Below are 25,180 nucleotides of genomic sequence, written 5' to 3' on the forward strand. Positions count from 1 at the left end.
ATTTATTTATTTATTTATTTATTTATTTATTTATTTATTTATTTATTTATTTATTTATTTATTTATTTATTTATTTATTTATTTATTTATTTATTTATTTATTTATTTATTTATTTATTTATTTATTTATTTATTTATTTATTTATTTATTTATTTATTTATTTATTTATTTATTTATTTATTTATTTATTTATTTATTTATTTATTTATTTATTTATTTATTTATTTATTTATTTATTTATTTATTTATTTATTTATTTATTTATTTATTTATTTATTTATTTATTTATTTATTTATTTATTTATTTATTTATTTATTTATTTATTTATTTATTTATTTATTTATTTATTTATTTATTTATTTATTTATTTATTTATTTATTTATTTATTTATTTATTTATTTATTTATTTATTTATTTATTTATTTATTTATTTATTTATTTATTTATTTATTTATTTATTTATTTATTTATTTATTTATTTATTTATTTATTTATTTATTTATTTATTTATTTATTTATTTATTTATTTATTTATTTATTTATTTATTTATTTATTTATTTATTTATTTATTTATTTATTTATTTATTTATTTATTTATTTATTTATTTATTTATTTATTTATTTATTTATTTATTTATTTATTTATTTATTTATTTATTTATTTATTTATTTATTTATTTATTTATTTATTTATTTATTTATTTATTTATTTATTTATTTATTTATTTATTTATTTATTTATTTATTTATTTATTTATTTATTTATTTATTTATTTATTTATTTATTTATTTATTTATTTATTTATTTATTTATTTATTTATTTATTTATTTATTTATTTATTTATTTATTTATTTATTTATTTATTTATTTATTTATTTATTTATTTATTTATTTATTTATTTATTTATTTATTTATTTATTTATTTATTTATTTATTTATTTATTTATTTATTTATTTATTTATTTATTTATTTATTTATTTATTTATTTATTTATTTATTTATTTATTTATTTATTTATTTATTTATTTATTTATTTATTTATTTATTTATTTATTTATTTATTTATTTATTTATTTATTTATTTATTTATTTATTTATTTATTTATTTATTTATTTATTTATTTATTTATTTATTTATTTATTTATTTATTTATTTATTTATTTATTTATTTATTTATTTATTTATTTATTTATTTATTTATTTATTTATTTATTTATTTATTTATTTATTTATTTATTTATTTATTTATTTATTTATTTATTTATTTATTTATTTATTTATTTATTTATTTATTTATTTATTTATTTATTTATTTATTTATTTATTTATTTATTTATTTATTTATTTATTTATTTATTTATTTATTTATTTATTTATTTATTTATTTATTTATTTATTTATTTATTTATTTATTTATTTATTTATTTATTTATTTATTTATTTATTTATTTATTTATTTATTTATTTATTTATTTATTTATTTATTTATTTATTTATTTATTTATTTATTTATTTATTTATTTATTTATTTATTTATTTATTTATTTATTTATTTATTTATTTATTTATTTATTTATTTATTTATTTATTTATTTATTTATTTATTTATTTATTTATTTATTTATTTATTTATTTATTTATTTATTTATTTATTTATTTATTTATTTATTTATTTATTTATTTATTTATTTATTTATTTATTTATTTATTTATTTATTTATTTATTTATTTATTTATTTATTTATTTATTTATTTATTTATTTATTTATTTATTTATTTATTTATTTATTTATTTATTTATTTATTTATTTATTTATTTATTTATTTATTTATTTATTTATTTATTTATTTATTTATTTATTTATTTATTTATTTATTTATTTATTTATTTATTTATTTATTTATTTATTTATTTATTTATTTATTTATTTATTTATTTATTTATTTATTTATTTATTTATTTATTTATTTATTTATTTATTTATTTATTTATTTATTTATTTATTTATTTATTTATTTATTTATTTATTTATTTATTTATTTATTTATTTATTTATTTATTTATTTATTTATTTATTTATTTATTTATTTATTTATTTATTTATTTATTTATTTATTTATTTATTTATTTATTTATTTATTTATTTATTTATTTATTTATTTATTTATTTATTTATTTATTTATTTATTTATTTATTTATTTATTTATTTATTTATTTATTTATTTATTTATTTATTTATTTATTTATTTATTTATTTATTTATTTATTTATTTATTTATTTATTTATTTATTTATTTATTTATTTATTTATTTATTTATTTATTTATTTATTTATTTATTTATTTATTTATTTATTTATTTATTTATTTATTTATTTATTTATTTATTTATTTATTTATTTATTTATTTATTTATTTATTTATTTATTTATTTATTTATTTATTTATTTATTTATTTATTTATTTATTTATTTATTTATTTATTTATTTATTTATTTATTTATTTATTTATTTATTTATTTATTTATTTATTTATTTATTTATTTATTTATTTATTTATTTATTTATTTATTTATTTATTTATTTATTTATTTATTTATTTATTTATTTATTTATTTATTTATTTATTTATTTATTTATTTATTTATTTATTTATTTATTTATTTATTTATTTATTTATTTATTTATTTATTTATTTATTTATTTATTTATTTATTTATTTATTTATTTATTTATTTATTTATTTATTTATTTATTTATTTATTTATTTATTTATTTATTTATTTATTTATTTATTTATTTATTTATTTATTTATTTATTTATTTATTTATTTATTTATTTATTTATTTATTTATTTATTTATTTATTTATTTATTTATTTATTTATTTATTTATTTATTTATTTATTTATTTATTTATTTATTTATTTATTTATTTATTTATTTATTTATTTATTTATTTATTTATTTATTTATTTATTTATTTATTTATTTATTTATTTATTTATTTATTTATTTATTTATTTATTTATTTATTTATTTATTTATTTATTTATTTATTTATTTATTTATTTATTTATTTATTTATTTATTTATTTATTTATTTATTTATTTATTTATTTATTTATTTATTTATTTATTTATTTATTTATTTATTTATTTATTTATTTATTTATTTATTTATTTATTTATTTATTTATTTATTTATTTATTTATTTATTTATTTATTTATTTATTTATTTATTTATTTATTTATTTATTTATTTATTTATTTATTTATTTATTTATTTATTTATTTATTTATTTATTTATTTATTTATTTATTTATTTATTTATTTATTTATTTATTTATTTATTTATTTATTTATTTATTTATTTATTTATTTATTTATTTATTTATTTATTTATTTATTTATTTATTTATTTATTTATTTATTTATTTATTTATTTATTTATTTATTTATTTATTTATTTATTTATTTATTTATTTATTTATTTATTTATTTATTTATTTATTTATTTATTTATTTATTTATTTATTTATTTATTTATTTATTTATTTATTTATTTATTTATTTATTTATTTATTTATTTATTTATTTATTTATTTATTTATTTATTTATTTATTTATTTATTTATTTATTTATTTATTTATTTATTTATTTATTTATTTATTTATTTATTTATTTATTTATTTATTTATTTATTTATTTATTTATTTATTTATTTATTTATTTATTTATTTATTTATTTATTTATTTATTTATTTATTTATTTATTTATTTATTTATTTATTTATTTATTTATTTATTTATTTATTTATTTATTTATTTATTTATTTATTTATTTATTTATTTATTTATTTATTTATTTATTTATTTATTTATTTATTTATTTATTTATTTATTTATTTATTTATTTATTTATTTATTTATTTATTTATTTATTTATTTATTTATTTATTTATTTATTTATTTATTTATTTATTTATTTATTTATTTATTTATTTATTTATTTATTTATTTATTTATTTATTTATTTATTTATTTATTTATTTATTTATTTATTTATTTATTTATTTATTTATTTATTTATTTATTTATTTATTTATTTATTTATTTATTTATTTATTTATTTATTTATTTATTTATTTATTTATTTATTTATTTATTTATTTATTTATTTATTTATTTATTTATTTATTTATTTATTTATTTATTTATTTATTTATTTATTTATTTATTTATTTATTTATTTATTTATTTATTTATTTATTTATTTATTTATTTATTTATTTATTTATTTATTTATTTATTTATTTATTTATTTATTTATTTATTTATTTATTTATTTATTTATTTATTTATTTATTTATTTATTTATTTATTTATTTATTTATTTATTTATTTATTTATTTATTTATTTATTTATTTATTTATTTATTTATTTATTTATTTATTTATTTATTTATTTATTTATTTATTTATTTATTTATTTATTTATTTATTTATTTATTTATTTATTTATTTATTTATTTATTTATTTATTTATTTATTTATTTATTTATTTATTTATTTATTTATTTATTTATTTATTTATTTATTTATTTATTTATTTATTTATTTATTTATTTATTTATTTATTTATTTATTTATTTATTTATTTATTTATTTATTTATTTATTTATTTATTTATTTATTTATTTATTTATTTATTTATTTATTTATTTATTTATTTATTTATTTATTTATTTATTTATTTATTTATTTATTTATTTATTTATTTATTTATTTATTTATTTATTTATTTATTTATTTATTTATTTATTTATTTATTTATTTATTTATTTATTTATTTATTTATTTATTTATTTATTTATTTATTTATTTATTTATTTATTTATTTATTTATTTATTTATTTATTTATTTATTTATTTATTTATTTATTTATTTATTTATTTATTTATTTATTTATTTATTTATTTATTTATTTATTTATTTATTTATTTATTTATTTATTTATTTATTTATTTATTTATTTATTTATTTATTTATTTATTTATTTATTTATTTATTTATTTATTTATTTATTTATTTATTTATTTATTTATTTATTTATTTATTTATTTATTTATTTATTTATTTATTTATTTATTTATTTATTTATTTATTTATTTATTTATTTATTTATTTATTTATTTATTTATTTATTTATTTATTTATTTATTTATTTATTTATTTATTTATTTATTTATTTATTTATTTATTTATTTATTTATTTATTTATTTATTTATTTATTTATTTATTTATTTATTTATTTATTTATTTATTTATTTATTTATTTATTTATTTATTTATTTATTTATTTATTTATTTATTTATTTATTTATTTATTTATTTATTTATTTATTTATTTATTTATTTATTTATTTATTTATTTATTTATTTATTTATTTATTTATTTATTTATTTATTTATTTATTTATTTATTTATTTATTTATTTATTTATTTATTTATTTATTTATTTATTTATTTATTTATTTATTTATTTATTTATTTATTTATTTATTTATTTATTTATTTATTGCAATGATGGATGAAGAATTATCAGTTAAATACATAGTAAGTCTACACGAACATTCTCGAACATCCTTAACCTCTGTTCCTCTCAAAGTGAGAGTCCAAGTTTCACAATCATATAGAACAAGTAGTAATGTCACTGTTTTATAAATGTTAACTTTAATTTTTTTAAAGGAGACTAGATGACTACAATAGCAGGCATTTCCCGTATTTATTCTGCGTTTAATTTTCTCAGGAGTGTCGTTTATATTTCTTACTCTTGCTCCATGATATTTGAATTTTTCCACCTTAATAATAATAATAATAATAATAATAATAATAATAATAATAATAATAATAATAATAATAATAATAATAATAATATGGTTTTAATATGTTCGTCTTAATTTAGTTCCAAAAATAAGAGACGTGGGCGATTTTCACAATTTGAGAAGAGATATTTGAGCCGTTCAGAGCAGAAGTGGTGTAAGCCAAAAGGGGTAATGAGGGTTAAAGTAAAAATTCTGTAAAATGCAGCACAAAGTAGTAATTAATATTCAATTTATTTAAATTATTAGTAGTCAGTGGATAGCATGAAGGACATTAATTGCTACTTTGCGCTGTATTTTACAGAATTTTTACTTTAAACCTAATCACCAATTTTGACTTACACCACTTCTGCTCCGAACGGCTCATTTATACTTGACATTGGCTCAGCTTAGGGGCGCTCGCTCGCTGCGGGATCGTCACTCGTCCGCCACGAATTTCGACTTGACGGATCGTCAGAAGAGTGTTTTCTATAATGTTTGCTGTATTTCCACGCAACAGAACAAAGACGTGAGTGTAGCCTACGTTTACCATCTCACTGTTACAACATAATTGAAACTCCCTTGTCTTGTGGACCCGACTCGCTCCGTGGTGATGCGCTCGGCGGCGGGACAACCTGCAATCAGATTCGCGGCCTCGAGTTCCTCGTTGGAAGGTGTTAAGGAGTGTTAACTTGACTCCTGTCAACCCAGCTCGAGAATTTTTAATAATTCACTATGCATCCCGTGATGGCAATTAATTCAGAAGAAAGCCTCGGGGTGACCAGGATATCAGTGGTGGTTTCTAAGTAGACTACATGAGCAATTAAAATCCAACATCTTATCTGAATCAATGTTTCTTAATGTGACGCGTGTTGGAATCCATGTCACGAAGGTAGCATGCACAGTCTCATTAAAAGTTCAGTGCGTTCACATTCCATTGCTAATAGGCCCTCTAATATTACTGATCAGAGCTTATTTTCCTTAATTATTGTTCAAAAGACACGCATAAATTAAATAATTTATTTTGAACTCAAAAATGATACAATTTCTTCTGGTAGGTTGAACACAAAAGGCATTTTTTTATAATGCCGAAATAGTACATTATGCAACGAGCCTATAATGGTAGTAATTAAGACGCAAGTATGTTTGTTTATAAATGAGCGCAAGTGAGTTTCATAATTTTCATACGAGCGTCTTAATTACCATTATAGGCAATTTTCACACGACTTTTTATACTCGACCATATTTCTAACTTGAAATTATTCAAAAGAAGGTCATATTATGGTTATGTAAGTGAGTAGCGAACTGACCTGAATTGTGAGATATGCGCAGACGCGGAAGTATTGATTTTTTCTGAAATACGAATGTCATTGACCTTGATATAACGTAGAGAATAAGACGAACATTAGCCTTTATATAACCTGGAAATTGATTTAGAATTGAAAAACGAGATGACAAATTGAATTTATTTGAATATTATTTACAATTAACGCTAATTATTATAGTAAGAGAACATAACCTTCTGCGACAGTATTGGATTTCCAGCCTCCGTGACTTTTTGCTAATTGTCTTTCGATTGCATATCCGAGAATAATCGATACTTGCGGTTTTGTAATGGTACAAAGGTGATTTGTCATTGGCTGAACACCTGAACTTTAATGAATAGGTAGTAGTATTTATTTATTTAACCTGGTAGAGATAAGGCCGTCAGGCCTTCTCTGCCCCTCTACCAGGAGATTCCAACTACAATATCAACAATAAAATTACAATTAAGTTAGTAGGTGTACTTTAATGAGGTGCATTAAAGGGCTACTACCAGGTGTATAATTACTACATTTCGGCATGGTCGAGCATAAAGTAACTTAAGTGAGTTTGTTTAGAAAATGCAAGGTATGTATGTATGTATGTGTGTATGTATGTATGTATGTATGTATGTATGTATGTATGTATGTAATATCACGTGAACCGTAAATAATGTCCTTAATTTCGGGGGTTATTTTTATATATTTCAAACAAAAAAATATTAATACAATTTTGCTCGTTTTTGCTTCCTTTCCGAGATAAAAATGTTTTAGATGAAATATTTCATAGCGTGTTTTAGGAAAGCCATTGATTTAATTCTCAACATGCTCAGTCAATTTTCAGAAAGCAGAATATTAAATTAACTGTTGAAAGCATTTTAGTTTTCTCTTTTAAATGTGTAGAAATTTGACCTGAACAAGTGTAACATTGTAAAATTCCTTTGCAGAACGAAAAGTAACATTTGTTTGGATTACATTTTTCCACAATTCAAGGACAAAACTAAAATTCTTTTACTCATTTATTGTCATGTTATGCAACCTAAGCTCGCACTCTTCCACTCAAAATAAAATCAGGTTCCATGAAATATATTGTGGAGTCTTTGAATACTTGAAAGCGCTGTTCCGTAAAATAAGTGATGCTAAATTAAGAGAAGGCATATTCGTCGGTCCATAAATTAGAAAACTTTTTCAAATATAACGTTTTAGAGAAAAAAGAACTTAAATCTAATGTATTGGCAGCGTGGAATTTTTTGCGTCTATGATCAAAGGGTTTTTAGGTAATAGTAAGGCTGTATATATTATGAACAAAAAATGTTTTTAGTTGGTTGTTTAACGACGCTGTATCAATTACGAGGTTATTTAGCGTCGATGAGATTGGTGCTAGCGAGATGGTATTTGGCGAGATGAGGCCGAGGATTCACCATAGATTACATGGTTCACCTTACGGTTGGAGAAAACCTCGGAAAAAGCCCAACCAGGTAATCAGTCCAAGCGGGGATCGAACCCGCGCCCGGCCGCAACTTCAAACAGGCAGGCAAGCGCCTTAACCTACTGAGCACGCCGGTGACTAACAAAAATGTTAATGTTCGCATCGCCAGTGAACATGTTGAGCCATGTGGTCAATAAGTCATGTCACAACACAGTACTGATTCGCATTCCAATGACGTCGTAAGTCTCGTTTTCCCGCGAGATGTTCGATTGAATCTGTACACTAGGATAGTATCTCAAGATCTGAAGCTCGAACCTGAAAAAAAGCATACTGATAGAGCTTATTGAGTACAGCATGGCGTTAACGATGCCAGCTGCTATTGATTCTTCCTATGTTGATGATTTATTAGGTTTTAATCTTAACTTAAGATTTAGTAATGCGTAATCGTACAACGTTAGACAAGAAGGAAATGAGTGCTCTCTCATAACGAAAATATGGCAATGGATTCAAGCGGGGTTCACAGCGTCAAATACCCAACTGCAAGTCTGGTATTTCCAACGTAGGCCTACTTGTAGTACTTTGTGATAAATGAGCATTCGTTTCCTGTGTGATGGCTTAGTGCTTAAAACAAGTCAGTTCAATGAAATGTATCAGCACCACTCAATGACCGTGAAACGAGCGGGCCCGGGTTCAAATCCTGGTTGGGACAAGTTACCTGATTAAAGTATATTCCCAGGTTTTCTATCAACACATTGAAGCAGAATTGCTGGGTAACTTTCGTCGTTGGACTTCGCATCTATTTAGCCATCATACTTATACAACTAATTTGGTATTTCCAAGAAACTAGTTCGATTAATTAAAATGTGTCTCAGTGAAACGTACAGCAGAGTTCGTATAGGTCAGTTTCTGTCAGATACGTTTCCAATTCACTGTGGGCTAAAGCAAGGAGATGCACTATCACCTTTACTTTTTAACTTTGCTCTAGAGTATGCCATTAGGAAAGTCCAGGATAACAGATAGGGTTTGGAATTGAACGGGTTACATCAGCTGCTTGTCTATGCGGATGACGTGAATATGTTAGGAAAAAATCCACAAACGATTAGGGAAAACACGGGAATTTTACTGGAAGCAAGTAAAAGATAGTTTTGGAAGTAAATCCCGAAAAGACTAAGTATATGATTATGTCTCGTGACGAGAATATTGTACGAAATGGAAATATAAAAATTGGAAATTTATCTTTTGAAGAGGTGGAGAAGTTCAAATATCTGGGAGCAACAGTAACAAAATATAAATGATACTCGGGAGGAAATTAAACACAGAATAAATATGGGAAATGCCTGTTAATATTCGGTTGAGAAACTTTTATCATCCAGTTTGCTGTCGAAAAATCTGAAAGTTAAAATTTATAAAACAGTTACATTACCGGTTGTTCTGTATGGTTGTGAAACTTGGACTCTCACTTTGAGAGAGGAACAGAGATTAAGGGTGTTTGAGAATAAGTGCTTAGGAAAATATTTGGGGCTAAGAGGGATGAAGTTACAGGAGAATGGAGAAAGTTGCACAACACAAAACTGCACGCATTTTATTCTTCACCTGACATAATTAGACGTTTGAGATGGGCAGGGCATGTAGCACGTATGGGCAAATCCAGAAATGCATATGAAGTGTTCCTTGGGAGGTCGGAGAGAAAAAGACTTTTAAGGAGGCGGAGACGTAGATGGGAAGATAATATTAAAATGCATTTGAGGGAGGTGGGATATGATGATAGAGAATGGAATAATCTTGCTCATGATAGGGAACAATGGCGGGCTTATGTGAGGGCGGCAATGAACCTCCGGGTTCCTTAAAAGCCAGTAAGTAAGTAAGTACATATACAACTTCTCTTACATTATCATCTCCGTTTCTTTGCCATAATTTCAAGCTTACTCCGATGTAGAGTCCGCTGCGGACTGTCACCGAACTTGAACTTAACTCCGTGGTGTGTGGTCATTAGTTGCTGGTTGTAGTGCTATGTTTCGTGGCCTCTCTCCTGGGGCTCATAATGCTCGTGGAACCTTGGTTTGAGGAAGCGCGGTGATGCCTTCGCGGAAAGGTAAAGGGATTCTTAGGTTCTAGGGGAGTTCAGAGGCTGTCTGTAGGGGTCTGTAGCGCGGGGGGCCTTAGGGCATGCACATGATTCCATCTCGGGTAGCACAATGGGCCCACCCAAACGGTCTACGTGTGATAGCAGTCCCAGCCCGTGACCCTGCTCTTAAATGGAACTAACAGAATAGACCACTGAATGTGCAGCGTGTGTGGTTCTACGCCAGTGCGCTGTTCTTCCATCCAGGCGGCCCAGATTCGATCGTCTCTCCAGTCGTGACGGAATTTGCGGTGAACAAAGCAGAAGTTCAAAGGGTTTTTCTCGGTGCAGTCAAGCCTGTTGACCTTGAAGGCCACAAGCCTTTAGGGTGCTATTCATAGACATTTCGCAGCACGCGCTACGAGCGTACTAAGCTAGCCCCGGCTATCCAGTGGTTACTAGTACAGAATTCAAATCTTATCCTATCGCTAACACTGGTTTATGAATACGAAAAACACTGATCATCCACCGGAAGCCCGCGCTAAAAATGTCTATGAATACGGCCCTTAGAGTTTAGACCAGGGCTAGGCACATTACGTGATTCTGAGAAATGAGCGCCGTGTGCTTTAAAGAGCGGTTCTTCCGAGCGCTGTGATGTATGCATACTGTACGTCATTCGGTGTCGATGCAGTTGTGACTCTGCAGTATGATGGCGAACTTTGAAGACGGAGCTTCCGCTCATACCGGCCCGCTACTCTCACTGCTTTTAATATATTATGGGAGGAGGAGTTCTTTTGGTAGAGAGCAGTGGATTAGCGAAGTGTTTAATTTGTCATAAAACACCCCAACTGATTAAGAAGAGTATATACTCGATATTTATATTGCATTATAAGTTATTATACATTTAGTAATATATAATTTTAAATTATACAATTATTAAGTTATATCATAGTACAGTATATTACAGTTTATGATATATCATATCGTACCATAGATTATATAAAGTTACATATTATATTATATTATATTATATTATATTATATTATATTATATTATATTATATTATATTATATTATATTACTTACTTATTGGCTTTTAAGGAACCCGGAGGTTCATTGCTGCCCTCACATAAGCCCGCCATTTGTCCCTATCCTGAGCAAGATTAATCCATTCTCTATCATCATATCCCACTTCCCTCAAACCCATTTTAATATTATCTTCCCATCTACGTCTCGGCCTCCCCAAAGGTCTTTTTCCCTCCGGCCTCCCAACTAACACTCTATATGCATTTCTGGATTCGCCAATACGTGCTACATGTCCTGCCCATCTCAAACGTCTGGATTTTATGTTCATAATTGTCAGGTGAAGTATACAATGCATGCAGCTCTGCGTTGTGTAACTTTCTCCATTCTCCTGTAACTTCATCCCTCTTAGCCCCAAATATTTTTCTAAACTGGAGGACCACCCCTTATCGGCTGTCCACGACTGCTTATTCAATATATTCATAGCTACCCTCCATATCTGGAGGCCGTCTCCTCTATCCGCAACCTGAGGACGCGCCATGCCGTGGATTATATTATATTATATTATATTATATTATATTATATTATATTATATTATATTATATTATATTATATTATATTATATCGTCGCCTGAATGCAAGAACTAGATAACTCGAAATTTGCGTTTTTTAGTTACGTCTTTTATAGCATAGCAAAAATAGCACAAAATGTAATGCAAGAACTAGGTAACTGATCGAACGATATCAGCGACATCTATTTTCCAATATAACAAATAGGTAAAAGAAAACGAGACATATTCCTTAGTGCAATAAGTAAGTAAATAGGCAATGTCACAAAATATGAAAAATGAAGTTACCTAGTTCTTGCATTCAGGCGACGATATTATATTATATTATATTATATTATATTATATTATATTATATTATATTATATTATATTATATTATATTATATTATATTATATTATATTATATTATATTGTTATAATCCTTTATGTTTATATTATTAATAGCCTACCGTTATGTAATCGTTAAAGCACTTTGCGTATGGGTTATGTAAATAAGCCTAATGATTCGTGTGTGTGCATAGAGCGAAGTTTATTTCATTAAATTAAAAGAGTGTTATAAATTCTGTACTGTACAATGGATTGATGTAATATCCTTATAAACTGTTATGTACTAGACTGAATGAATAGAACAACCGTGGCTCTTGTTATATATTAATGCAGGGAAGGTAGCTGTAATGTGGGTCCGCCACTGCGTGAGCGTTCTGCTCCGGCTTGCCTTGCGGAGCGAGAGCAGCTCTGGCCTGCTATATGGAGCCGCTCTCATGCCCGGCCCTGGTTTAGACAAAGCACGGGCCTTGAAGAAGTTGCTGATATGTGCCATGGGTTTATTAGAAGTGTAGCATATGACTCCATCCTGTTCAAAATATCTCTGCATTAGATCGATGTGGCCTAGCTGCTCCACGAAGTCCGTGAATATGTTCTCATAGGCCTACATATCGATATTTACAGTTTCTTCAAAGAAAATTTGACTAATGATCCTGTGACTAGATATTGCACACTGCAACTTTTTTCTGGATGAAGTGATGTCTCATGGTACACATGAGAATTTTCTGACGCCTATATTCTTTTGCTTTAAGAATTTACATAGCCTGAGAGATGAATGGTTAGGTAACAACAATGAACATATAACGATATATCGAAGGCAATCTATCATATTTTGGTATCCACTAAAACTCCTGATTTCGTGCATCATTTCAACGTACTTAGAATTTATAAGTCACCTATGAACGCAGAGTTATAGCTAACGAAATACTGGGTGTTCAGTTCAAAGTGTGTTATGGCTCGCTGTATGCCGTCATGTGGCTAGTCGATGAGCCTAGAGAATTCAATCTTCCTACACTTCCGCAGAGTTGTATTACCTATGTGCCAGAGAAATTGCCTAGCAAGTACGGCGTTCATTCTGAAGAGTACTTACCGATACGTACGGTAATGCCGGTAGTGGCAGGAATGTGAACTGTTTGGAAAAATGTACTGAGGTGAGTTTTTTTCTTACTGTCGGGATATGGGGAGAGGGTTAAGACGATTACTTACGTATTTGTTGATATTAACTTCAACGGTCAACATGGACACGGAGCATTTGATTTGTATTGTGGAATGTTACCGTACGCAACCGATGATAACAAATACCCTACGTACGACTTGGTCGCGCAAAAACACAGTTCGAAAGAGGTTATGGTAGCACACAGACCGTACAGACCGCCATCTGTTGCTACGACGTTCATGTTATACCGTACACGTTCTCAAGTTCAGATTGAACGCCTTGATTAATAGGCAACTTCTCTGATATAGAAGCTGAAACTCGCTTCAAATCGCTGACTCACAACAGTGACGTCATGACACACTTTGAAATGAACACCCAGTAGTGGGGTATTACACTAGAAGACTCCGTATAATAATATGTATATAAATTTAAGAAGTTCCTTTTGGCATTGACGCAAAACGAAAATACGAGAAATATTTTTAATTTGGATTCTGCTTTTCATCCGAACAGCCATCACTATTAGAAAATCTCCGTATAATTATCTCAAATTCTGCAAATTAATTACGTACGTCTACAAAGATCACACAAATTATGAATTTGGACACTACACATGCCAGTAATGTAATTAATTTCTGTCGTGTGTAATAAGACACGGAATGTTTACTTTCCTATTTCGATGCACGTTAAATGATTTCATTTATTTATAATAATTTTAATTATAGTTCAAGAAATGAATTATGAATAGGAAAACAATGGCACTGAGGTAAAAGAATGAATTGTTGTGGAACATGTCAGACATCATGAGAAAGTATGTGTCATCTCTGGGATATCGATTTTTAATGCTAAACTTATGAGACTATTATGAATTTTTTGTGGCTTTAGAGTTAATATAGAATTATTTTCATCTAGGGTGTTACGTAATTTGTTTGTTTTCGAAAATTTGACAGTGTCCTGCAATCCAATGTAAAGTGACAGTTAACTCATGACTTTTTATTACCTTCATGATTTTAAGATAGTGTTTTTATGAAGAATGGCAGATAGATTTGATTTATTGCACAGCTGTTCTCGAGCTTCAGACATTAACTGCTTTAGTAAGCTTCTTCACAAAAGAAAGCAGTTTGCATTCGGGCTGTTAGGTTGATCTCAATTTTTAGTAATTGTGAAATAATCTACCCACTTTAAAGCGAACGTTTTACTGGTGCATTTTATTATCTGTAAGAATATAAGGCAGTATTTTCATTCGACGATAGAATTGATTGATTGATTGATTGATTGATTGATTGATTGATTGATTGATTGATTGATTGATTGATTGATTGATTGATTGATTGATTGATTGATTGATTGATTGATTGATTGATTGATTGATTGATTGATTGATTGATTGATTGATTGATTGATTGATTGATTGATTGATTGATTGATTGATTGTAGACATCCGTTCCGGAATTTGAGAGAAAAACCGTCTTAGGAAGTGTGCAGACAATTAAACAAGTTGCATTAGATATGGGTATGTGGTTGGTCTCAACTTTTTCTGATTAGAAAATAATCAACCCTCTTTAAAAGGACAGTTTCACACTTGTTTCTTAATATTCGAAGGATTTTAAGGCAAGTTTATGTTTTGTTTGTTTAAGGAGGACCGATGGAATTGATTTCATAGTTCTTGTCAAGTTTGAGATATTAATTGTATTAGTAAGTTTTGCAGAAAATAAAACAGGATGCCTTTCGCCTGTGCGTTTGGTCTTAATGTAACCTAGTTAAAATTATTTCTCACATTACTACTTAATAATAATAAAGGTAAAGGTATCCCCGTCACACGCCATGAAGGCATTTGGGGGGGCATGGAGGTAGAGCCCCATGCTTTTCATGACCTCGGCACTAGAATGAGGTGGTGTGGTCGGCATCACGCTCTGACCGCCTTTTACCCCCGGGAAAGACCCGGTACTCAATTTTATAGGAGGCTGAGTGAACCTTGGGGCCGTTCTGGAAGTTTGGCAACGAGAAAAATCCCGTCACCACTTGGGATCGAACCCCGGACCTTCTAGTCCGTAGCCAGCTGCTCTACCGACTGAGCTACCCGGCAGCCCACTTAATAATAATATTGTAATTAATTTAAATTTAAAAATTGAAATTCAAATTACAGATTACATATACATAATACCTATGGCCAGTTTGTCCAAGTAATGTTTAATTTTGCTTAACGAATGTTAAATTAACAGTCTGTTTATTTTTAACGCTTTGTTCAACATAATTTAGTTCAAGATAACCAACACTTAACTATAACGTCTGTTAGCACTATTTTAACTACTCAACAGCAGTTGGTAACGATTTTACACATGTAAGAAAATTTTTGATTGGCTAAAATTAATCTTTAATTTCTGTATTATAGAGTGAGTCATGAAACTTGCTTAAAATGACAACCTATTATAGTAGGCCACGCTCCATAAGCAAACAGTTGACAAATGAAAGTTGTAGGTGACATGCTGAATAACAATTACAAAGTAAGGTTATATTTCCTCATTGCTATTATGGATACGAAATACGAAAGAAATAAAATAACACTGATGTATTTAAACTGTCCAAAGTATTTTTTAAATGTTATATTACCAGTCATATGCTAAACATTCCCTACAGAGAGACACAAAATATTAATTTCGCAACTTCTGTTCGAACAGCTGTGGAGACATCGGCCATATTTAACTAACTGTTAAACGAGTTAACTGCCCGAAATCCTACATTTAAAATTAACAAACTGTTAACAATCTGTTAAACCAAACTGGAGTTGAAAACATACAATTTTATTAATTAACAAACTGTTTAGAGTTTAACAGTCGTTAAAATTTCTAACAATACTTGGAAAAACCGGCCACTAATATTACATAGAATGTGTAATAATATATGTAATGTTATATAATAATAATAATAATAATAATAATAATAATATCTTTAATATTATTTTAAATATAGGACCTATAGCTTGCCCCTAAAAAACTTAGTACGTGTAAGTACATTTCGTTGGACTGAATACGTCATAATTTGGGTCAAGGTGTTTACTCCGCTCTTCGCTCCTCTGCATGGAAACAACTTCTGTTCGTAGATGAAACTGGGGGCAAGGTTTTTACAGCGTAGAGCACACATTATATGTAAAGAAGAACTCTTTATACAAATTACCCGAATCTGATAAACTATGATAAGTACCTCGTACATGTACATGAGGCGATATTATCATTTTGATAGATAGATGAAGGAAAGGTATGCTACCTGGGTTCAGTCCGAGATTGAGTGTTACTATCTGACACTTGGATCGTGATTAACTCCCGCCTCTCCGCGTACGAAACTAGTTTGGGATTGACGTCGATTTACTTCCAGAGCGACGAGAAGCTACGTACACATCGCCACACACGCCACGTGCGCTGCCGATCACGTGTGCGTGCGAAATATTGACTACACAGTCCTTTGCAGCCACATACTTATTCTGTATATTTAGAAAGTGCATCAAGGCCTATGTATTCCTCGTATCCTCTCCGTTTCTTCTGTTTTGTTTGTTTGTTTGTTTGTTTTTTTTTTGGCCTCCCTGTTCCATCAATGACATAATTCAGCTCAAGCTGAATCGAATTAAGAACACATGCCTGATCACATATAACAAATTATGTACGAGGATAAACTGAAAGTGAACGGAAAATTGTATGATCTGGAGTTTTGCCTGAGGAATGAAGACCATCCAGAATTTGGACTAACGAGAAGAACGAAAGAGGACAGTGGACATATTTCAACTCTGCAGAGGGAAGCAACGAGAAGGCAACAGAGAGTCGACGTTAGCTATATAAGACCGAGAAGTATAGGGGAGAGAGAAAGTGTAAAATAAAATAAAATAAGAGTATTATAGGAAGTGTGAATAGTGACAATGGATTAGGTGTAAGGAGAATAGTGAGAAAGTGAAAGTGAGCGCAAATAGGAATGAGTGATAATAGTGAGAAAAGGTTCACAGAAATGAACAAGTGATAGCATAAAAATAGTGCTAACATTTGAATGTTGGAACAGTAATTGAATAAAAGGTCAAAGAACAAATAGGCAAATAATTTATTATGATAATTTATAGAGAAAAATTGAAATTGAGATTTTAGTGAATAGTAGTTAGAGGTAAAGGGGGGGGGGTGAAAGGAGTATATAATATTAGATATATTAGGATTAATGATCAAATAGATAATAGCAAATGAAATGTAGGGAAATACTGAAGGGGAGATTGACCAAGTAACAAAAAAGGTATATAGCTTAATTGGGAGTATGTGTATAGACGTGTACTGCAAATACTGTGTTATTGTAATAATATGTTAATGGTGGCACCGGGTACAGAAATGTGAGGTACACCATTACATGTAAAGAAGTGCTGTGAAGAAATATATATCATATATCATATAACAAATTCATCAGCCAATGTACTTTCAAGGCAACCTACCACTTTTATCAATTTCACTATGCTCCCATCTGGCGACTGCAAAAGAAGTCACGCTAAAACCCTTATCCTCCTGAGTCCTGAGAGTATAATATATAGGGCTAAGATTTTGATGACCTATTAATCATGAAAAAATGTCCTAAAAACAATGCATTTATGACGTAAAAATCTTTCAAAAATGCCCTTAAAATGCCATAAAAATTGATCTTATATAATTGGCTTAGTAGGAAAAGAGGTTTTGTACTATTTAATATTTAGACTAGTAATTAAATTAAATTCTAGTACCAACATTTAAGTTTATTTACGTAATTTTATATAATTTTTTCTAAGTGGTACACTTTAATTAATTATTTTACCTGATGTAGTTTTATGTAGTCCACCACAAGGCCACTCTTATCCGGAACTAGCAGGCATAGAGGAGTTTATATTGAAGGAGTGGTTGGACTAATCCATTACATGGGGTGTACTACGTTAAAATGGCAATATTTGTGTAGAAGAACGATTAAAATATTAAACAAAATAATGGATATTAATGGACAAAATATGTAGAGAAAATATCAAAGAATATAAACATTATTTTACATTAATAATGGGGATTTATGGCCGAAATTAAATGAAAATGCCTCAAAAATGACCGAATAAAACAAAAGATGCTCTTATGAGCCGAAACAGGCAAAAAATGCAAAAAAAAATTCCCAAACAAATATGTCTTAAAACACTCAGTTTATCACATAACATATTTAGGCCTATACTAAAACAGCTGTATTTCTGGCTTACTAGAAAAAAGATGGAATTTCATCAAAATCATAGCCCTAATAATATACTATACCATACTTCATACATGATTATGATACAAGATGTGCAGAGACCCGACGTATAGTATAATATATCTGCATTTGTGCCCTAACTGTAACCTGCAGAAATTTTCCAGAATTTTTTCTCATGTCAGTGACTTTGTTTCTGAAGTGTAGAATTATATTGAACTTTAAAAATAAAACAACAAACGTTTCAGGAGGTTATGAAATTTCATGGAGCAACCGTACTTCCATCTAGCTGTCGTTACCAAAAATGCCTTTTCGACGGTAGAGCTTCTGATGGTTCTTATTTCATGTTGCCATTTCGTAACATGGGAATGGCCAATCTGATATAGCCTATACGTGATCAGGACTGGCACATTCACAAAATTTAATGGCGTAACTCTCAAAATAAGGAAGAATTCGGCGACAGGATATGGCTCCGTAATTTCTCTTCACACACTTTTCACGTTTCGTAACAGTTCAGTTACTTATCCGAGTCCTCGGCTATTTGCCCTTTGTCATAGATTGGAGAACGAATCCAACATACGACTTTCCGATTTCCTCTACCTTCCATGATGAATGAGCCAATATGTAGTTCCGAAACATCGTCTCTACACGTATAACACGGTACAAATACAGTGCGATCAAGAAGTCTCTCCGCAGTGCTTGTGTAGCCGAGAATCCTCTAAGCAGATAATTCAAGTGTATTTGGTAGAGAATTCAAGTGGCAGCACTGGCCGCTAAGCATATGATGGACTGGGAGTATGAGGTTGTCAAACCGGAATGAATGGGGGAGTGCCAACTATCTACAGGATTGCATTCTAGGGTTACTAGAACTAATAGAGCTGCGGAAAGACTTTTCGATTGCACTATACCACAAAATACCCATAAGTGAATATCACTACTATACTGCATACTTTAACGTAGAGCTACTTGTGGGTGCGTTTACCTGTAGACAGGTGCTCAGCTTTAAAAGTTGCATATCATTACGTAGAACTAGACTGCGTGTGGTTTAGATCAACTGTCGACAGGTGAATACCTTCACAAAGTTGCGTATCTTTACGTAAAAATTCGTGTGGATCACCCAGCAACAATTGCATTGATTGCGATTACTTGTAGACAGCTTCATAGATTTACAGAGCTACATATCTTTACCTAGATCTACGTGTGGGTGCGATCACTTGTCGACAAGTTCATGCCTTTACAATGCTACATTTCTCTACCTAGAACTACGTGTGAGGGCGTTCACTTGTAGATATATCCATAGTTTTATATACTGTATGTCTTTGCGTAGAATACCTTTTGGCGCGATCGCCTATCAACAAGTGCAGAGTTTTACTATGCAGCATATGTTTACGTAGAACTACGTATGGCTGCGTTCACCTCTCAATAGGGACATAGCTTTCCAATGCCGTATACCTTTACGTAGAACTACGTGTAGGAGTGATCACCTATCGACAGATGCATAGCTTTACTATACTGCATATCTTTACGTAGAACTACGTGTGAGTGACGCAAGGAATAAAATGAGAAGAATGCAAGGAGAAGGAGAATACAAAGATAACGGGAAAACAAGAAGAAGTAATACAAGGAGAAGATTAATACAGATAGAACATAGGGATTGCAAGAAGATGGGGAGTGCAAGGAGAAGGAGAATAAGGAAAATATAAGGTGAACAAGGGAAAGGCAAGAATGAAGAAGTGAATGCAAGAAGAAGGGGAATATAAGGAGAATAAAGCGAAGACAAAGAAAACAAATGCAAGAGAAGAAGAGAAGGGGAAGTCAAAGAGAACAAGGGACAGACAAGAACAAGTGGAATACAAAGAGAAGAATGGGAATATAACAAATAAAATGCTTATGGAAGAAGAAGAGGAAGACGGAGATAAATGGAAGGAGAGGAACACAAAGATAATAAGGGAAATTAAAGGAAAAACAAGGGGCACGCAAGGAGAACAAGCGAATTACAAAGGGACAGATGGAATATAGGTTAAAAAATGGAAGCCAAGGAGAGAAAAGGAAAGGTGAGGTAGCAAGAGGAAGACAGGTGAACAAGGGGAACACAAGGAGAAGATGGGGAAGATAAGAATAGGCCTAACAATTGGAAGACAAGGGGAATAAAAGGAGAACAAGGGAGGAGATTGCATTTGTATGTGGCGATCAATGCCCATGATACTCAATACTTGTTGGTGTCTACTGACGACTTATCGCATAGCATTTCACCCGATTGCCATAGGCCTGTCGACATTGGTCCATACAAGATCATGAAACGATGAAAATATTTGTCTGGCAGTGAATGTAACAAAGGGTGAAATTATGGCACGGGAAAGTGTAGTACCCCGAGGAAATGTAGTTCCGTCTCTCGCTACCATAGGCCTACAGTAACTTGCTTGAATCCCCGAGATTTAATAACTGCTTACTTAACAGGGAGCTGCAATACCGACGGCGTAAAGTAGTCTTCTTAATGATTCAGACCACGCCTTGATGCAGATGCCGGTAATTGCGTCTGCCGTCAACACCAAACTCGGCGCTCTGATTATGCAACTCGCTGATTTATTGAGTGCTCTCACATATTACGAGATTTATATTTGGTTTCAGGTGGGAATTTGTAAGAAACAACGGCAGCTTTATGGATATCGCATATCAGCCGTGACACTCTATCCGTTTGGATTTTATTAGGCATTTGTCCATACTGTTTTGAAATCATCTCCGTTCATATTAGCTATGTCAATGATCAAATTACGGAAATGTGTAACTAATTTACACGTATATTTATGCATCTCGTTTAGAGAATGTCACTTCAATATTAGCAGGAATGTAAATTCAGTGCAACATAACTCTAATAGAGGTGTAAAGGTGCTTTTCGGGCCAAGCATGGAGTATCTCTAGGCTCTTCAAACCAAATAAGTTTATTGTACACCCGTGACGGTTGAGCTGCATGCTATTTACTACCTACCTAGGGCGGTCCCACTATCCGACCCACTACGGATTCGTCTCCAGCCATCAAAACCTCATACGGCGTATATAACTCTGGCGATGGTTTTCCATACTTCGTGGTAATGTCCCCCCCAGGCAATAAAGAACCAAAGAGAATCCTGTGCCTCGTAGGCTAATCCACGAGTCGTCTAAAATCCACCACCATTGCCACCTACCAGTCTTTGAACAAGCCGCGGGGATTACTCACCATGATGGATGATCGATTCGACGTCACACAAATATAAATGCTGTCCGTTCTTCGAGAAGGAGATGATAATAAAAGGAGAACTGTAGAAAGATTTGATGGAATGACGATGTGACAAATAAGTATTAATGAATGTAAAAAATGGAATGATGTATGTATCATGACGTCATATTATCAAGTAGGCTTATGTAATTCAAGATAATTCTGAAAAACAAGATATGGAGTATAGTGATTCTTTGTGAAAAATAACTTATGTCAGAAATTGTATTTAACTTACAACTTTCAGTTATCATTGTCATGTAACTATATATATATATATATATATATATAAACAATTGAAACACGAGGTAATATCACTTAAGTTAGTGGCGTCCAAATATTTACTTTGTCACTACGAGAAGTTTAAAGAGACATTGTCGCAGTAACAGTAGCAATATTTATTGTAGTTGTAGTAGTAGTTGCTGGAGTTATAGTAGGAGTAGCAGTTGTTGGAGTTGTAGTAGGAGTAGCAGTTGTTGGTGTTGTAGTAGCAGTAGCAGTTGTTGGGGTTGTAGTAGGAGTAGCAGTTGCTGGAGTTATAGTAGGAGTAGCAGTTGCTGGAGTTGTAGTAGGAGTAGCAGTTGCTGGAGTTGTAGTAGGAGTAGCTGTTGGTGGAGTTGTAGTAGGAGTAGCAGTTGCTGGAGTTGTAGTAGGAGTAGCTGTTGGTGGAGTTGTATTAGGAGTAGCAGTTGCTGTAGTTGTAGTAGGAGTAGCTGTTGGTGGAGTTGTAGTAGGAGTAGCAGTTGCTGTAGTTGTAGTAGGAGTAGCAGTTACTGGAGTTGTAGTAGGAGTAGCAGTTGCTGGAGTTGTAGTAGGAGTAGCAGTTGCTGGAGTTGTAGTAGCAGTAGCAGTTGCTGGAGTTGTAGTAGGAGTAGCTGTTGCTGGAGTTGTAGTAGGAGTAGCAGTTGCTGTAGTTGTAGTTGGAGTAGCAGTTCTGTAGTTGTAGTAGGAGTAGCAGTTGAAATCGTTACGAGTTTTCTACTGAGAGTTATGTCTTTATCATTAAAGCCCCTAGGTAGCTCAGTCGGCATAGCGCTGGATTACGACAGTGGCGGTCCCGAATTCAAATCCCGGTCATAGTGGAGTTATATTTGTGTTGCACAAAGCCAAAATTGCGAAGATTTTCCTCGGGATCTTATAGTTGTAATGTTGCTTTAGTAACAGTGAAGAAAGATGGTTTCTTATTAAGTGCAATTTTGGTTAAATCTCCCCCCCCCCGCAATTCTAGTGCCGCGTGCAGTTCTCATAGTTTTCATCATAATTATATTGGGGTCAATTTATGTGTAAAATTTATATTTATAAGATCATCTAAAATTTTAACCCTTTGAAAATATGTATATCAAATGGACTAAATACTTACGGACTTTGCTTGCGCATGTTTTGTATTCTTACGGTCAGTAATTTGTCCTTCGTCGCTATCATATTGATAGTTTTGTTCGTGGAAAACACATTTCAGGAGTTGTAAAAGTCTGAGCACATTTTCGTCTCTAATGGAAATTTAGTTTGAAATTGAAATCAGATCATTTTAACAAACGGGTGTTTCATAATTGAATTGTTTTGGAGCTGTAGGAACAAGCAGTTAAGCGCGAAAATTTGTGGAATCTGAGGTTGGTCCCGGAGCGCCTTGACGGTCGACAGACAAGACCACGTTTAATTTGAATATTAGGCGTAATTGCGAGAAAATATCAGTTTACGACACAATCCCATTGGCAGACCTAAGTGTTAATATTGCCCAGGACAAGATATTAAAGCCCCATTACGCTTAACTACTGCGTAACTATCTGGAATAATGGAGGAGAGAGGCAATCACGTATTAATGAAGTGAACAACCATGAATAACACATCTGTGAAAAAGGAAAGAATATTCAGCAATTAGCAACTATAACACCAATCACGCTCTTGTTCCTTTTTCTATCACGAAGAACCACTTTGGAACGTGCATTTACATACAACAGCATTCTTGCCGCACCGAGCACAAGCCGTGGAGGGCCCGTCTGGAAATCATCACAAAAATATACAGTCCGCTCATCTTCAGCAGGGGAAGATCCCGATAGGAGATGAAGTGCGCTAGTTGAAAGTGATACAGGCAGGGATAACCATAGCCACAGTCATTGCGCACATATGTTCATTTGTTTCCATATTTTGAAGAGAAGATTGACGAATCAGGATAGGCATTGGCATTAGCAATTACTGTGAGGAACAGATTAACTTAAGCACTGCAGGTCAATTATGCTTCCGCGTAGCCGTTATGGAATGAGTTGTTTGCCGAATGTACTGCTAGGTAAACCGGCTCCACCAAATGCCTCATTAGGCATTCCTCTTCAACAATTCCAAATACCAAATGCCATGTCTCTTGCGATGGTCCCCCGTGTCTCAGAGATCCTCTTCATTCGTCTAGTTTTTCGCTCTTGAGATTCGGAGCGTGCGTATAGCACCACCACTGCCATCTACTCAGTTTGAACAAACAGCGAGGAACACCTGTCACGGCGGACGGTCGATACATCACCAAACACAGGTACAATGCGCCGCTTATTTAGTAGAATACTTTTGAGTCCAAAGAAAGCAGTCAAATAGTACAATGCGGTTTGTTATTGTGATGAGAATCCAAGCTCCCGCATACCGGTAAAACATCATGTCACAAACACGTTTACGTCTGAGTTTATCTGAAAAAGTAAATATTATTCAACGCTTTGAAAACGGCGCAAAGAGTCCAGGGGGAAAAGGGGGGATGTCCATTTTCAGGCAAATTTAGATTTCCATTCGATTATATTCTTCATATGAAGTGTATTCATTCTACACTTAGAAAAGGAGAAGGAAGTTCTCAGTTACCGAAAACTGCTGGTTAAATATTTCTTGTACAGAAAAAGAAGGGGGCATTTCCATGTCGAACAGTAAAAGAAGGGGGTCATACAATCTAGTTTTCATTTTTCCTTGCTATTGGTGTGAATATTATAGCGTTGTTGTACTGTCT

This window comes from Periplaneta americana, chromosome 10 (genome assembly GCF_040183065.1).
Source record: "Periplaneta americana isolate PAMFEO1 chromosome 10, P.americana_PAMFEO1_priV1, whole genome shotgun sequence".
NCBI lineage: Eukaryota > Metazoa > Arthropoda > Insecta > Blattodea > Blattidae > Periplaneta > Periplaneta americana.